This window comes from Artemia sp. Qi Xiang Cuo, chromosome 20 (assembly GCF_049724085.1).
Source record: "Artemia sp. Qi Xiang Cuo chromosome 20, ASM4972408v1, whole genome shotgun sequence".
NCBI classification, from domain to species: domain Eukaryota; kingdom Metazoa; phylum Arthropoda; class Branchiopoda; order Anostraca; family Artemiidae; genus Artemia; species Artemia sp. Qi Xiang Cuo.
In genome coordinates, this window is record NC_142813.1 from 41,292,918 (window position 1) to 41,310,166 (window position 17,249).

Below are 17,249 nucleotides of genomic sequence, written 5' to 3' on the forward strand. Positions count from 1 at the left end.
AACAAACATAGAAACACATAACACCCCTTTTTGAAGTCATGAATCTATACAACCCATACACATTAGACACACCATACAATCTATACATACGACCAGACAGACGAACAGACAGACGACCAGATAGATGACGAGACAGGTGACCAGACTGACGTCCAGACAGACGAACAGACAGACGATGTGTCTGTGAATGTGTATCCAACCTCCCAAACTTTTAATACTAGAAAAATTTTCCAATTTATAAGCTTAATATTTATCCTATTCCTAATTCAGGATGTCCTTGACGTCGTAAAGTGGGACGAACTATGGTTCATGTAAGATCTCAATCAATCAATCAATCAATTTATTAATACTAAAAAAAAACAATAACAAACGTAAGGTTTTTACACGCCCAAGAAGCTCGACTTGTAAAGGGCCAACAAAACAAAATAAGACACTATTATAAAGCAAATAAAAAAAAACAGAAAAACATACATATACAAAAAAAAATGGATCAAGAGACATTTATGAAAATAGGGGATTTAGAAGGAAACTTAACGTATAACTGAAAAAAATATTTAAATGAAGAAAAGAGATTAAAAATTAGGATTGAATAAAACAAAACAAAAAATCAGAAAAATATATTAAATGAAAAGAGATACATATAAGATTGGATGGAATTCGAAAAAAAAGAAAAAAGAGAAAAAAACTACTATGCTGAAAAGACCCGGTGAGAAACTGCTTTTACAGAAAGAGATAGAGGGACATCAGGAGGGAAGGAGCTCCATAGTAAAATTGATTGATAAAAAGGAGACCTCTGACCTGCTGTTGATAATCGTTTAGGTAAAATGAATCTGCGATAAGAGCTACGTAAAAAAGAAGAGTACCTACCTGAGCCTGACAGAAAGAAAAACAGCTGCAGAGACGGTGAAAGTGTACCTAGAAAAGCAGAATGCGCTAAATAAAGGTAACTTTTACCCACAATACGATCCAGCGGAGCTCTCCCGGTAACATAATAAAGATCAGAGGAAGGGTAAAAATGAGGTAGAAGAAAAGTAGCCTTCACTGCCCTATTTTGGGCTCTTTGAAGTGAGCAGAGAAGAGATTTATTAGTACTACCCCACACAGAACAGCAATAAGAAAGGTAAGGAAAAATAAAAACATAATAAAGAGAAAGCATAACATCTAAGGGAAGAAATGAGTTAACCCTGAATAACATTGATGATTGGCGGAGGACAAGGGAACGGGTATGAGTTATATGGGGTTTAAAAGAAAGAAAACAGTCAAGATACACACCAAGAAATTTCACTATAGTAGCTTGCGGTATAATATCATTCCCATAACTCAGGATGGTTGGCTCCCTTGCGTCTCTCATACGATAAGGGGTCCTGAAGTGTACAATGGCACTTTTTGGCTGTTGAGAGTCATACCATTTGACCAGCACTATTCTTTTACTTTATCAAGAAGACCAAAGACAAAATACCCAAACAAGACAGATCGAAGCGATTCATATTCTGGTTCTGAGTCAGGCCAAGACTCAAAGAATTTTAATCCCAAGAGCCAGTGTTTTTTAATTTTCTACCATAAATACGAAGATAACACAAAAGTTTTACATCTCTCTATTTCAAGCATGAAAAGGTATCAAAGACACATGTTCATTATTTACTTCTGTTCTTTCGCTCTTTAGCTATCTCGTCTCTTTCATGTTTTACAGCTGACCATTCAGTTACTTTTTTGCTTGCAAAGAAAACAAGGCTATTTCTTTGTTGTCTATATACGGCCTGCAAAAAATATAGGTATTAAAATAAATTATAATAATAATAATAATACTTTTTACATACAATTATTAGTTAAAATAGTGATAAATCCTTTTATAAGAAAGTGAAAACCAATGTCAAAAACTCTGGATATTTTTACCACATAAACAGCGATCGTTATCAGCAGATAAATGATCAGATTTTCGTCATCAGATTATCTCCTAATGACGGTCACTGTGTGTGTGATCGGAATATTCAGAATTTTATCATTGTTCTCCACTGTCTAATGAAAGGATTTATCCATATTGAACTGTTATTTGTATGTCATGGAAAGGCAGTGTGGTCTTCAAAAATACCCAAATAATACTTTAATTTCTGACCCACTATACAACAACATAAGTGGAGTAATATAACACAAGCAACAACAAAAGCGAGAATAGCACAACAAAAATAGCGCTTTCTAGTAGAGTAGACGGATTAAATTATGGGAAAATTATGATTAAATTATTAAATTATAATAAATTATAATAATAATAATACTTTTTACATACAATTATTAGTTAAAATTTTAATCACATACACAGCGACCATCATCAGCATATAAATGATCAGATTATCGTCATCAGATTGTCTCCTAATGACGGCCACTGTCTGTGTGATCGGAATATTCAGAATTTTATCATTGTTCTCCACTGTCTAGTGAAAGGATTTATCCATATTGAACTGTTATTTGTATGTCATGGAAAGGCAGTGTGGTCTTCAAAAATACCCAAATAATACTTTAATTTCTGACCCACTATACAACAACACAAGTGGAGTAATATAACACAAGCAAGAACAAAAGCGAGAATAGCACAACAAAAATAGGGCTTTCTAGTAGAGTAGACGGAATAAATTATGGGAAAGGCCTTAGAAAAAAACCTCATTTTCTTTCAGGTTTTAAAGACTCAAAAGATCAAAGTAAATCTCCGTCCCACCGTATCCTCGGACAATAGTGGTGTTCAATACCATCGCGAAAGATAAAGCAAAAATTTATCATAATGTAAATTATACTATTCATTTATAGATATAAATCAAAAATGGAGAATGAATTATGAAGAATATCAGAGAAAGTAATAAATAAGACTAGAAGTATTTAGAAAAGAATCTATTAATGGCTATGACTGCGCTTCTAGCCACCTAAAGGGCTTTAATGATAATTTTACAGGGTCTTTATTATGCATACAATGTTAATTTATAGGTACTATTGGTTTCTAAGACGCTAATATTAACTCGTTCAAATTAATACATTAAAGGGGTTTACCATAAAAAATCAAAAGAGAAATGGTTTTTAACCCGTCTCATATAACAAGGGGAAAGAGGATTGTATTTAATGTAGAGAAGAAAAATAAACCATGCAAAAAAACTGTAAAATATGGGTAAATACTCCCTCTCCAAAAAAATGGGGGAGTGTATTATAGCGTAGACCAAGTAAAATTTGAGCCAAGCATCATTGTCAATTGATTTCGTCAAATTTTGAGAGTTGCAAGAATTGTATCAAACATATTCTAATTTTTCAACTGATTTAAAAAATTTGGCTTTTATGAAGATTAGGGTAACCCCGAAAAATGAGTTTGCATAACAACTCCTGCCCTTTCTCATAAAAGGGGAAAATCACCCCCGGAGCTTTAATCAAATCTCGATAAGAACTAAGTCAATGAATTTACCAAATTGGGAAGCCGTAAACTCCATATTTTCAAAGTGTATTTTAAAATATTAAACGTTTATTGTTTTTTCTCTTATCCAATCACTCTCGTTTTTCTATCTTTCCCACCTCGCGGGCATTAATTCTTGCTACGGATTATACCCAGATTACTACCATACCATATACGGTCGTATCTGACATTTTAACATGTCTGAGTTAATTGCCAAAAATCGTCTGCTAAACTGTTCTCAAAGGGCGGAAGCAGAATAATGCACAGGTATCATGGTATAATGTACAGGAATAATGTACAGTAATGTACAGGCAATATGCTTGTAGATTAGGAGGATCGAAGTGTGATTAAACACACCTTTTCCAGCTGACCCCCGCCCATTGAATGCAGCTCACCAAAGAATTTTCGCAATCATTTCAGAAATTCAAAATGAAATTCAAAAAAATCATTCCGGCGATTTCTCTTCTGTTAACTTAAATGAACAGTACTCTTCAAATGAAAGTGGAGAGCGCTGTTAAAATCCAAACAACCAGAAATTATCCTATAGATGAAGAGAACTGCCTCCTTTCTGACTCCTTTAACCCTCATTCCACATTCTTTATCCTAAAGACTCGACATAGTGTATTAAAGATGCGAATTATACTCTCAATGAAACATAGGCTAAATTTTAATGCCAAGAGTGGAGGGTAGAAGAGAAGGGACAAAAGTTCTTAATATCGTATTGGCTGTTTTAAATGAAGGATGCTCTTACCGTTGTTTCCGCTTAAATTATATTTTTGTATAAAAATGCATCAAAAATGAAAATTCATGCAAGAGTTGTATCCCTTTAGTTTTTTAGGTGGAAATACCTTGTGGAACTCCAGTTTGAATAGAGAAGTATATAAAAAGTGGTATATTGATTTCTTCATTTATTCATTTCTTTTGTGAATTGCATTTCTTTTGGGAAATTATAAGCCAGTAAAATTAGCAGTATTTGAGTCACGAGATTTTTTTTACCAGCAGTCCTTCTGTTTCTTTTTGGTTACCTTACTCGGGGTGCACTGTGACGGCATATAAACGATAATAAACAACCTAAAATGGTAAATAAAGAGTCAAAAGTAAAAGAGTAAACTAAGGGTAAAGTGTTTAATATGGTGGTTGTTGGCACGATCAATGTCTTCGGATTTCCGGCGCAACATTTGACTTCATAAGATTGCAGAGCAAAGCGCCACATTTTACTCCACTTTTTAACGCATTACCAAAATTTTACAGATTTTACCATGCCTTTATCTAAAACTTTCTCTCGATCGCTAAAATACCTGGTAAAAAAATCAGTCAGTCAAAAAGACCCAGGTCCTTCCCCTGTTCCGTTACAATTTCGTATAGTAAGGGCTCGTGGTATACACAATGAACTATGAGAGTAATGAGCATATATCCTCCTTGGAATATTTTGCCTGTTAAAATTTTCCTTTATTAAACAAAATTGCGTTTTAAATTTCTGTTTTTTTTTCTGTTTTCGAAAACTCAGTTCTCTCTTAGAACCACAGTTTATAGAATTATCCAGTAAGTTTATCGCAGATCATTTCTGGTCTTCATTCTCGGTGCGAACAAAAAGCTCCTCCCGCTTATTCATGGATTAGTGGGTTAGTCTGTATGCGTCAATCAATGAGAAATGGTTCGAAATTGTATCATTCATAATTGTGAAAGCAGAAAAAAACTTGGTGAGCCAGCCAAGTGGTTTGCAAGTGTCCCATCTCACAGGTATGACTTAATTTATATACAAATTATGACTTAATCTATTATTTACAAACATCAACTGAATGGCCTATGTAGGATTTTTTAAAAGAAGGGGGTGGGGGGTTGATGAAATTTGTGAAAATGAGGAATTTTTTTTCTTCTAATACCGGGTGGACTCGGGGTGATGGTTTCAGGGTCGGATCCAGGATTTTTTAGGGGGGAGCGCAAAATAGGTTGATCCGATAAACTTACGTTAGGAGCAAGTTTAATTAATGCAAACTCGCGTTAATTAGGTACATTACGCTACTTTAGACTACTATAGGGCGGCACTCCTCGCCCCCCCCCTCTGGATCCGCCCCTGGATGGTTTATCTTTTTTTTCACGTCGTGATGTTTATTTTCTACGATATTTATTTTCTAGATAAGACTACTTTCGTTTTCAATCACTGTTTTCGTATGAAATGGGCAATAATATATATATAATATATATATATATATATATATATATATATATATATATATATATATATATATATATATATATATATATATATATATATATATATATATATATATATATATATATATATATATATATATATATATATATATATATATATATATATATATATATATATATATATATATATATATATATATATATATATATATATATATATATATATATATATATATATATATATATATATATATATATATATATTATATATATATATATATATATAACTTTAAACAATAAACACCTCTGTTTGAAAATCTTTGCACTTCGTGAATTTAGATAGCGATAAGGGTTCCTGATTGAGACCAATTTTAGGACTTGGGTTCTAATTATTGGTTGCTGTGGTAAAAGTTGCCACAATAGCCCTATCCAAAAAAATACCAAATGTCTGCTAAGAAGTGTTTTTCGTAAAATTCGTAGGGAATTTTCAGTAAATTGAAGGACATCACACATTTTAGTGGCAGATCCAAAATTTTACGGGGCTTTACGCTAGAAAAGCTCCTATTATAGAATATTCTTCCAGTTTGTATATATATATATAATGGGTGAGATAGGGAATGATCATACTGCTAATTCTATAAACCGTGCTTAGAACTAACCAAAGCATTAATTAATGCCTTCTTGGCGCTTTTCCTTTTTACGATTAAGCCGCATGTTCATTTGCCTTTTTAAGGCAAAGTTAGTCAAGTGCCGTCAAAATCGATGACAAATCAGGGTGCCTCTTGACGGTATGTGGCAAGAACCGCCATATCTGAATTAACTCTGATTCGTTACTTATTTTGATGTCGCGTGGACAACTTCCCGTAGATGAAGACAAGGTTTTATATTTAACAACATCAAAGGTTGGTTTTCATTTCGTCAGAAGACTTGAAAACATCACACTAAATAATCAAAAAAAATCTTAATAACTTCAAAAAAGTTGTTAGTGATTGAATAAAAGAAATTTGATTTAGACTCTAACATAATTGCTAAATATTGTTTTGTGGTTTAAAGCAACGGCTAAAATCTGCAAAACACACATTCTAAGGAGCGGAAAGATTCATGGGGTTAATTTTAGGAAGGATTTCTATAACATCAACTGGTACAAAAAAAAACATATGAAGTGATAATTTGCCAAAAACTTCAACGGTTACTTCAAAGGAGATGCAATATCGCAGTATAAGACTCAAAAACCTGCTGTATTGCAACGAGGTAGGAGTTTCTGGCTACAAAAAAAAAATAAACTGGCTAAAAAAAATAAACAAAAAAAATGGCTCCGAAACGTCTCAGCCAACAATTAGCTCAACCACACAGAACTCAATTCCATTTGAAACTTAGGAAGTTCAATAAAATTAAGTTAATAAAGTCAGGTCAACTTAAGATAGTAAAGTGGATTAAGTAATAAAGTGAATATAAAATTAGATAATAAAGTGAATTAAGTAATAAAGTGAATACTGACCCTGTCATCCTTAAGATGCTGAAATTCATAGTCTAGCATTTCTAGCTCTTCTATCTAAAAAATAAAATAAAACAATAATCACAAGAAACACAATCTTGATCTGGCCATCAGCGCACAAATATCACATAATAAAAAGTAAGCTAATACGGCAATTTTGTAGATATGTCTTAGCCCCATACAATTGATAAAAAAAAATGTATTGCTGCATGAGCCAAAATTATCCACTGAGCTGAATCCATTGGGGATTAATTTTTTTTTTTTTTTTTGAAAGAGAAAAATAGTTTTATCGGTACATAAAAAAAGAAAAAAAAATTAGTATTTGTTAGACCCTGGAACTACAGCTTGTTGTAAGGGGTTCTACATGGTAATCAACTTATATTAAGCACATCAAGAAAAAAAATTACTAATTTTAATAAACAAAAAGAAATTTGTCGTGGCCACTACAAAGTAAGCTGGCAAAGCTGAATGTCTTTTTTCTTTAATAGACTGGATCGCACAGCTCATACGTTAAGGTAGGATCCAGTGATTAAAACGGTCCATCTGTAGGTCTTTGGAGTGTGGTATTTTACATATGCCCTATTTAGACGAAGATGAGATAACTATAGAGAGATAGGAACTTGCTTCAAAGCACTCTACATAATAGACAATCTGAGCTTAGGCATCTAAGACAGTGATCGCCAGCCTGTGGTCCATAAACCACTGGTGGTCCATGAAAATGTTTAGGTGGTCCACGAAGAAAAAGGATCATTATTAAGCCATGTATATTTTTTTGTATTTGAATGTAAAAAAGAAGCATTTTTAAGGAAACTTATCATATATTTAAAATTTAAAAGTTACGTTTAATATTATAAAGCTTTATTGCGAGTGGAAGAGGCTAAAAAAAATGGCTGCTGTACATTCTTGAATCAACACTCATCTATGTAAGGATGTACTGAACGATTTCTACTGTTGCACATTCTTGAATCAGCATACATCATGACTAGATGTATTTCCTTATGCCTTTCTATTTCTGTGAACAAATTTCTGCGAAAAAGTTTCATTCCATTTCAATTTTCAATTCAGTCTCCAGCATTAATTTAGTTCCTAAGAGACATATACGTTCCTGATTTTTTGTGGCCCAGCATAAGCTTCTTGGGCCTTTGAAAGTAAACTAATACTTATGTGAGCAAGTGTTCACAAAGTTGAAACAAGTGAAGTGCAAGCTATCAATTTGAAAATTACTTAATTAATGGATTTTCCTGAAACTATTGAGTATGAAAAAGCAAGGACCCATAATGTATGAAAAAAGACAAGGGATAATTTTGCACTTCTTAGGAAAAGTAAATATAAAGTGATAAAAAATAGCAATAATAGTCAGATGATCAGTGAATTAGACTTACCCAGAGCATCCAGAGTCCTCTTCAGGCCACATTACAAAGAACATTCAGAAATGAGGCGAAAAGAAAAACGCAAAATATCAAAAAAATATGATGCGGACTACGTGAAATTTGGATCTATTCAAGAGCCTGGTAGTGAGCTGAACCCAAGGCTTCTTTATGTTATTTATCATGACACCGTGAAATTATATCGTGAAACCGTCAATAATACTTAAAATTCACTTGCAATCAAAATTTGGTTGACAAACCACTTAATTATTTTCAAAGAGCACACTGAAGGTATTAAAAACCAAATGAGGGTCTTAAAAAATATGGTTGCTGAAGATAAGTTCCTATTAATGGCTTTCTTCTTGATATCACTCCAAATTTTGCAGAATAAAAAGCCATACACAATACGTGAAGACTTAATCAACCCTTGCATATTACAGGCCTGTGAAGCTGTTTTGGGAAAACAGGCTATCCAAAAACTGAAGTTGATTCTATGTCTGCTAACACTTTGAGTTTTTTTTCGTCAATGCTATGATTTGCTTATATTGTGGTAGTAATGGCAAGTGGGAGGCAAAAAGGACATCGTCTCTGGGTGCTAAAAACCTTAGCTGCAGCTCTGAGAAACAGAAAAAAGAATGGAAAACGAGAGCTTTGAACCAAAAAAAAAAAATCCAAAGTCAAGTCTTTTGTTAGGGATGTCCAACTTTTACAAGACATAATGCAAATGATATTAACAGCCACCATCGGCCAGCTACCACAAACACTGAACGCTACCCAAACACTGAAGGAGTGCAAACCAGAGACAGGAGGTATATAGAAGATAGAGGTAATATGGTTCACTAGCATATTTTGTTCATTACTACTACTACTACTAACAGCAACTCATGGCAGAACTAAGTTGCCTGAGGTTAACACGGGTGCAGACGCCCTCCTCCATCCAAATCCATTGAAAGCCTCTTTACACCCTCCCAACAAGTTCCAATTTCCCATAGATCCTTCCTTATGACCTACTCCCACTCCATTTGGGGACTACCTACTTTTGTTTGACCCTATAAGGATGGCCAAATAGGGCAATGTTTGGCAGTCTGTCATTCTTCATCTGCATAATGTGTCCTACTTATCTTGACTTATTTCTCATTATAGCCCTAGAAAGCAGAATAGATTCACATTTTTAGCACTGCTTACTGTTTGAAATACGATCAATCAGATGGGTACCCCAAGGATTTGTAGATATTTGCTTTGAAAATCGTTTACGAAATCCTCCTCTGTCTTTTGGAGCCCTCATGTTTCCAAACCTACTTGACCACCGTCATCACTGTAGCTTCTAATATTCTAATTTGGTTTACAGACTTATCTTCCCATTCTTCCAAACTTTTTTTAACTGTGGAAAAAACCCTACGCCTTTACTTTAACATATTCACTGCTCCACCATCTTCGCTAATAATACTGCCTAAGTATAGGAAGCTATCCACTGGATTGATGTTTTTGTTACCCAGCATCACCTCATCACCTTCACTTTTTCCCAGTCTAGCGACTTAGTTTTCTTAGTATTAATTTTCAAACCTATTCTTGCACCCTTAAATCTCAAAATCTAAAAATTATTTATTTTGCTAACATCTTCATCTAGGACACTCAAATCTTCAGCAATGTCAAATTCTAGGAGTTTTACTTTCCCAGTTGGTTTCATGTTCTTCATAACCTTTGCAGTGTTTCTTGAGAAAAGGTTTATCAAGAGGATCCATAAAAATGGGGATAGAACAAAACCCTGCTTGACTCCTGATTCAATACAAAACGAGCAACTAACATCATTCCCTTAAACGCAGCAATGTTACTCTATGAATTAATCAAAGACATAAAATTTCGTCGACACATTCTTTCCCCTTCCTAAGACCGCACTGTTCTTCTCTTTAAAATTGTCTACAGCATCTCTAAGTCTAAAAAGTATCTACATACTAAGTAATTTGCTTTCTACAGAAACCAAGCTAACGCCTCTTTAGTTACCACACTCATTCTAATCACCTTCCTTATAGACGGTTTTAACTGAAGTTTTCCAAAAATCGCTAGGTACTTCCTCCTTTTAAAAAATCCTATTCATAACTTTCAATAATTTATCTCTAACGTCACGACCGTCATATCTATAGTGCCACGTCCAACAGTCATATGGCCACGTCCAACAGGGAGTAAAAAATTTTCTGATTTCACCGAAAATATTGTCTTTTAAACAATCCTGTGTCTCCGTTTTCACTTTGCAATTTTACTAAAAATTGTGTTAATGTGAGCTAACATGACATTGTTACGAATAGTTCTTAGTAATTACCGTTAAAACACTAATAAGTTGTTTATTAGTAAAACGTTGTTTGTTGGCGTTACTGGAAAGCTCATGGAACGTAGAAAAAGGGACAATTTTCTGTAACGCTCTCCTGTTAAAATCTATAGATCAGGAAAATCCGGGATTAAAAATCTTTTAATAAGGTTTATGACGACCAAGAACTTAGCTGTTTGTTCTATCAAATGTAATCTATAGTATCTTGTATGTTTGAAATCTTGTATGGGTAACTTATAGGAATGGAAACTGGTGCTAGTGCCGACAAGAAAAAGTGTCAACGTCATCTAGCGTTTGGTGACACTTGCCATTTTTCAAGATATGTAACCATTTTTCTGCCAGGAACCAAGATCAGACACTCATTAATACCCTAATTTTCCCAACTACGCTAATTAAATTGGTATAAATGTATGACTACGCCAGGTCATAGGGAGATATGTTAAGAAAGCCATTCTTACTTCATTTTATGCGAAACTATTCTAGTTAACACATTTTCCAAGAGGAGCCCTTACCTCCTCACTATTCTCACTGTAGTACAACTTTTTTAACAAAATCGTGGAAAATAAGCAGATTGCACTGCATTTATCCGTTTTGAAATAGTCTATATATGAAAGTTAAACACCATCACTGCCATCTACCAAAAACATACAAATAGACAAATTTCATAAATTTAGGTTAAGCTAGGTTAGGTTTGGTTACATTAGCTAGATGGCTCTTGGGTGTTTTTTATATAAACGATTTTCAAGACTTGGAGAATAGGCCTAAAAATGAAAAATATGATTGAAAAACTGGAAAAATAAGGAAAAAAGTTCCCATTTCCTTTAAATCTTTCATTATGACATCCTCCCACCCCAGACGAGGACGACCTGCTTTCCGTTTAGCCCTAGACGGTTGGTCGAAAAGAACAATCTTCGGCAATCTGTCATCCTTCATCCGCACAACGTGCCCTAGCCATCTCAACCTTTCTTTCATTATAGCCCTAGAGAGCGGTATTGAACCACATTTTTCATATAGCCTATTTTTTGAAAAACGATCAGTCAGCCGGGTACCCAAAACAATCCTTAAGCAATTTCTCTGGAAAACATCTAGCAAATCTTCATCCGTTTTTCGAAGCGCCCATGCTTTAGAGCCATATTTGACTACTGTCATCACTGTAGCTTCTAATATTCTAATCTTGGTTGGCAGACTTATCTTCCTATTCTTTCAAACTTTTTTAATTGTGAAAAAACACCCTGAGCCTTGACTATTCTACTTTTAACATCTTCACTGCTCCCACCATCTTTACTAATAATGCTACCCATGTACGTGAAGCTGCCCATTTGATCAATATTTTCATTACCCAGCGTCACCTTTTTATCTTCACTTACTCCTAGCGACTTAGTTATTCTTAGGGACTTAGTCTTCTTAACATTAATTTCCAAACCTATTTTGGCACCTTGAACTCGCAAAACCACTAAAAGTTCATTCATTTTGCTCACACTTTCCTCTAGGATGCTTAAATAATCAGCATAATCTAAGTCAAGGACACTTTTTCCTCCCAATTTGATTCCATGGTCTCCCATTGCCTTCCCTGTGCTCCTTAATACAAAATCCATCAAAATAATCCATATAAAGGAAGATAGAACACAACCCTGCTTAACTCCTGATTTAATATAAAAACCAGCTGCTAACCTCATTTCCTACCTTGACAGATTGTTAGCGCAAAATATTTTGGTTACTGTTGTATTATCTGTAATACACGCGAGAAGTGAAGTTTGGTTAATGCTAATGAAATAAAACAAAATAGGATAAAAATATAATAGTTTAGAAAAAAATTCAGCTACTTTACAAATCGGAGGGGGGGGGGGTAAAGCATAGCTTATTTTAAATACGTAATCTAACCTAACCTAGGTACCTTTTTTTGCCCCTAATCCCCAAAAAACAGAAGTTTAAATATTGTAAACGCAGTGATAAATCACTTAGATAATTTTATCTAATCACTAATTTTATCTAAGATAATAAATCACTGTTTGCAATCCTCAGCATAGACATTGTCTGTTGAAAGAAACCTGTTTGAATAGTTTCTTTAGCACATTCACTGTAGAATATCGCGCATGTGTTACATATAATACAACAGTACCATATTTTGTAACTGGAAATTTTATTTCCACATAGGAAAACGCTACTATCAACTGGCATGTTGGAAACAGACCTTCAATAACTAAAAAATAAATACAACTTTTTTCGATTAATGCCATCTATTATTAGTATTCTCGTATATAAAAATTCTTTTGAGCAAAATTATGGTGTGAATGAGAATCAGTATGCACTTACCCTTTTTCCTTGTTCCATTTTTCTTTCTAAAATAAATAATTCAATCTGACTTTTCAAATATAATATTTTCTCTTTTTAACAGCAGAAATATATTGCATTCATAACAATATAACAAGCTCTATAAAACAGAGCCATCTATGTTTTGACAAGGGCTACTTAGCTGAAAACACGAATGCACTAAAGATTGGTCAGAAATAGCATATTACCGTGGACACAGTCAAGGTAATTCCTTGAAGGGGGTTGGGCGACCAGCTGAAACATAGGAGGCATTTGTCTTCAGTTAGAATTTATCCATTCACTCACTTTTGAGAATTTTTCTGATAGGACAGTGACTTTTCTGGGTCAGCATTTCTCATGCTTGTCTCTCTTCTTAGGTGCACCCATGTCGTAAATAATATTTTTCTGATAGGACAGATATTAGGACAGGTAAATAATATTTACGACAAATAAGAAATATTTGCAAATAAAATTATGCAAATAAAAAATATTTGCATATTTTTTCAATTTTTTCACTGGCTGTTGATTGTCCTCGTTTTCTTCGCGATTTTGTTTTGCACCCAAGTCTTTTATGTTTTTCTGTATGTTGCTGTTGTTTTTTAACGCCAGTAGAGGATGGTAATACGCCACAAGAAAAGGAACTTAAGTTTATATTTCCCGACACAGGATTTTAAACGGTAATTCTGTTATAAGTAGATGCATACGACTACTCCTATGTCCAACTAAATTTACCACGAAAACTACTACTGTTTAGCTATAATAATAATAAAAATTTTTACAAAATATTTCAATAAGTCATCTTGAAGAGTTTCAGCTGCTCTAGACATATTTCCTAGAAAGCCAATGGTAATCATCATTACTGTAACTAAAAATTAAACTAAGGGGGATAGGGCAAAAAATATGAGATTATATCTGTCCACAAAAATGGACCTTTGCAGGGTAGGTTATTTAAAGACCACCTCTCCCTGAAAGGATTGCCAAAATCATAAAAAAGAAAATTTTCAAGACAAATATTTTTCTTTGGAAAGGGGGAGGGGCCTTTGGACTAACCTTAAGAGGACAGTTGGACTAATCGTAAGACTTAAAAATTCCCTCTCGCTGCGCAGGTATGGCTATTGATGTTAACTTAGCCAGTGTTTTGATTTTCTCTCATGTAAGCTATTATTGACAATTTGGGGTTTTTCACGGTCAGTCAGCCGGGTACCCAAAACAATCCTTAAGCAATTTCTATGGAAAACATCTAGCAAATCTTCATCCGTTTTTCGAAGCGCCCATGCTTTAGAGCCATATTTGACTACTGTCATCACTGTAGCTTCTAATATTCTAATCTTGGTTGGCAGACTTATCTTCCTTTTCTTTCAAACTTTTTTTAATTGTGAAAAAACACCCTGAGCCTTGGCTATTCGACTTTTAACATCTTCACTGCTCCCACCATCTTTACTAATCATACTACCAAGGTAAGTGAAGCTGCCCACTTGATCAATATTTTCATTGCCCGACGTCACCTTTTCATCTTCACTTATTCCTAGCCTTAGGGACTTAGTCTTCTTAACATTAATTTCCAAACCTATTCTGGCACCTTGAACTTGCAAAACCACTAAAAGTTCATTCATTTTGCTCACACTTTCCTCTAGGGTGCTTAAATAATCAGCATAATCTAAGTCCAGGACACTTTTTCCTCCCAATTTGATTCCATAGTCTCCCATTGCCTTCCCTGTGCTCCTTAATACAAAGTCCATCAAAATAATCCATGTAAAGGGAGATAGAACACAACCCTGCTTAACTCCTGATTTAATACAAAACCAGCTGCTAACCTCATTTCCTGCCTTGACAGATTGTTAGCGCAAAATATTTTGGTTACTGTTGCATTATCTGTAATACACGCGAGAAGTGAAGTTTGGTTAATGCTAATGAAATAAAACAAAATAGGGTAAAAATATAATAGTTTAGAAAAAATTTCGGCTATTTTGCACATCGGAGGGGGGAGGGGGGTAAAGCATAACCTATTTTAAATACGTAATCTAACCTAACCTAGGTACATTTTTTTGCCCCTAATCCTCAAAAAACAGAAGTTTACATATTGTAAACGCAGTGATAAATCACTGTTTGCAATCCTCAGCATAGAAATTGTCTGTTGAAAGAAACCTGTTTGAATAGTTTCTTAGCTGATTTGCTGTAGAACATCGCACGTGTGTTACATATAATACAACAGTACCATATTTTGTAACTTGAAATTTTATTTCCACATAGGAAAACGCTACTATCAACTGGCATCTTGGAAACAGGCCTTCAATAAATAAAAATAAATACAACTTTTTTCGATTAATGCCATCTATTGTTAGTATTCTCGTATATAAAAATTCTTTTGAGCAAAATTATGGTGTGAATGAGAATCAGTATGCACTTACCCTTTTTCCTTGTTCCATTTTTCTTTCTAAAATAAATAATTCAGTCTGACTTTCCAAATACAATATTTTCTCTTTTTAACAACAGAAATATATTGCATTCATAACAATATAACAAGCTCTATAAAACAGAGCTATCTATGTTTTTACAACGGTTACTTAGTGGAAAACACGTATGCACTAGAGATTGGTCAGAAATAGCATATTACCGTGGACACAGTCAAGGTAATTCCTTGAAGAGGGTTGGGCGACCAGCTGAATCATAGGCATCTGTCTTCAGTTAGAATTTATCCCTTCACTCACTTTTGAGAATTTTTCTGATAGGACAGTGACTTTTCTGAGTCAGCATTTCTCATGCTTGTCTCTCTTCTTAGCTGCACCCATGTCGTAAATAATATTTACGACAAATAAGAAATATTTGCAAATAAAATTATCCAAATAAAAATACTTGCATAATTTTTCAATTTTTTCACTGGCTGTTAATTGTCCTCGTTTTCTTCACGATTTTATGTTTTGCACCCATGTCTTTTATGTTTTCTGTATTTTGCTGTTGTTTTTTAACGCCAGTAGAGGATGGTAATACGCCACAAGAAGAGGAACTTAAGTTTATATTTCCCGACACAGGATTTTAAACGGTAATTCTGTTATAAGTAGATGCATACGACTACTCCTATGTCCAACTAAATTTACCACGAAAACTACTACTGTTTATCTATAATATTAATAGAAATCTGTACAAAATATTTCAATAAGTCATCTTAAAGAGTTTCAGCTGCTCTAGACATATTTCCTAGAAAGCAATGGTAATCATCATTACTGTAACTAAAAATTAAACTAAGGGGGATAGGTAAAAAAATATGAGATTATATCTGTCCACAAAAATGGACCTTTGCAGGGTAGGTTATTTAAAGACCAGGTCAGGTTATTTAAAGACCACCTCGCCCTGAAAGGGTTGCCAAAACCATAAAAAAGAAAATTTTCAAGACAAATATTTTTCTTTGGGAAAGGGGGGGCCTTTGGACTAACCTTAAGAGGGCAGTTGGACTAATCATAAGACTGAAAAATTCCCTGTCGCTACGCAGGTATGGCTATGGATGTTAAATTAGCCAGTGTTTTGATTTTCTCACATGTAAGCTATTATGGACAATTTGGGGTTTTTCCACCTATAAGAAATCATACGCATACATAAGTGGTTCTAGCAGGTGAACTAAGGAAACCAGGCTCTCCCAAAATACGAAAAATTTTAAGTAAATATCTTAGTTTACTAGCATAATGCTAAATAAAGATATTTAGATACACATTGTTTATTTAGTAGAAACTATTCAATTTCAAAATTTCAATTAATCAAGGAAAAAGCTCATGCAAACCACATCTCTTCCAAAAGGAAAGGCATAATAAGGAGAAGAGAATGGTATAGCATTGCTAATTTGAGTACTGCTACAAAATCACTTTGATTTACACTGTTTTACATAATGACAAAATTTGGCACGGACGAGTAAACTAAACAGTTCTGTTTGGTTTTCCCGTGAAAAAAAATTCTTTTTTTTAATGGTGATTTCGGAATGACAACTCTACGAAAATTCATCTTGATAGCAAATGGTTTACTGCAGAAATTAATTTCATCCCTAAGGCGTGTCGATTTTTGGGATCATATCAAAAAATTCGCTTAGTCTTAAGCAGCACTTAGCTTTTGATGACGCCAGAGCCAGCAAAGAACGGGCATGGGTAATTTTGGGAGCTTTTGGTA

The 17,249-nt window shown here is 34.0% G+C and overlaps 1 long non-coding RNA gene across 2 annotated transcripts; it reads right to left on the reverse strand.

The window, feature by feature from the left end:
* Positions 1 to 1,579: 1,579 nt before the first annotated feature.
* On the reverse strand, positions 1,580 to 15,588 carry LOC148940210 (uncharacterized). Of its 2 annotated transcripts, none has more exons than XR_016143444.1 (3): positions 15,506 to 15,588; positions 7,101 to 7,154; positions 1,580 to 1,757 (listed from the first exon to the last, which is right to left on the reverse strand). It is a non-coding gene; the product is annotated as an uncharacterized LOC148940210 (long non-coding RNA). The 2 variants fall into 2 exon arrangements; XR_016143443.1 differs by lacking the exon at positions 15,506 to 15,588 and adding an exon at positions 13,101 to 13,227.
* Positions 15,589 to 17,249: the final 1,661 nt, after the last annotated feature.